Source organism: Sinocyclocheilus rhinocerous, unplaced genomic scaffold (assembly GCF_001515625.1).
Source record: "Sinocyclocheilus rhinocerous isolate Xijiao unplaced genomic scaffold, SAMN03320098_v1.1 scaffold387, whole genome shotgun sequence".
Lineage (NCBI taxonomy): Eukaryota > Metazoa > Chordata > Actinopteri > Cypriniformes > Cyprinidae > Sinocyclocheilus > Sinocyclocheilus rhinocerous.
In genome coordinates this window covers 2,847,897-2,849,059 of record NW_015651557.1, presented here as the reverse complement: position 1 = coordinate 2,849,059, position 1,163 = coordinate 2,847,897, and the positions used below count along the sequence as shown (strand labels likewise).

Here is a 1,163-nt window from a genome sequence, read left to right as displayed (position 1 = left end):
CGGCTGCTGAAAATTCAGCTTTGCCATCGCAGGAACATTTTAATATTCAACTGGGGCGAAAAATGAATTGCAATAATATTTCACCAATATTATTGTTTTCACTGTATTTCTGGGCCCGTATTCACAAAACATTTTATCTTACCACTAAGAGTTCTCCTAAAGAGCAGTAAAAGTTTTTAGCTAAGAGTTTTCTCTTAAAACCTATTCACAAAGCTACTGAGACAAATTTTACTAAGGAATAGAGAGACGTCTTAAAGGGTTAGTTCAATCAAAAATTACTTTATTAACAGAGTAGAATAATCATGGCTGATAGTAAGACATGCAAACGAAAAAGAAAATAAAACTGGAGGCAAGAACAGCTGTTACATCAAATGTTTCTAAAATGTTTACGTTCCAAGGCAGATTGGTCTTAGTGACTTAGGAGTCCACTTCACTACTCGTTTCACAGATTTAAGAGCTAGTTTTAGCTCTAAAAGGCTTTGTGAAATACTCTTAGAGCAAAAATTTAGGAGTCCTAAATTTAGGACTGACACGCCCATTATTTTTAAAGTGCCCCTATTATGCCATTTCCAATATTACCTTTTATGCATTGTGTAATGTAGCTGTATGTGATTGTAAACGATCTGCAAAGTTGTAAAGCTGAAAGTGCACGATAAATAAAGTTATTGTCTCCCAAAATAAAGAATCGACTCTGAACAGCTGAAAAGAGTCGTTAGTAGACGGCTACACGTCACGGGGTAACACATTTGCATAATGTGCGCCTATGTTCTACGTTGGCCGGCCGCGAACAACTTGACCCCGCTCACAAACACATCATTCTACTGATGACTGCTTCTCTAATCTCGGGAGTTCAACGCGGGATTCACAAAACACTTGCTGTTGAAAGATGGATCAGTGTCTTGTTTATTTGGACCAGCTGCTCCACTGAATCACAACCTGTAAGTATGATAAATAATAGATGTTTATATTTTCTATAGAGCTTCAAAAGACAGAACTATTGAAATAGGTGTATCGTTTCTGACACCGCTGTGCGCCGTAGACCAATCACAACAGACTGAGCCGTCAGACCAATCAGAGCAGAGTAGGCCTCTGGAAAGGAGGGGTTTAGAGAGACTGAATCTTTGAACTGCTTCGAACGAATCGTTTGAGAATCGCTGGAAAAT

The 1,163-nt window shown here is 38.4% G+C and overlaps 1 protein-coding gene across 2 annotated transcripts in view; it reads left to right on the top strand.

The window, feature by feature from the left end:
• Window positions 1-1,163, top strand: part of LOC107713157 (TNF receptor-associated factor 4-like) — a 14,541-nt gene that overhangs the window by 8,864 nt on the left and 4,514 nt on the right. The window lies entirely within an intron of this gene.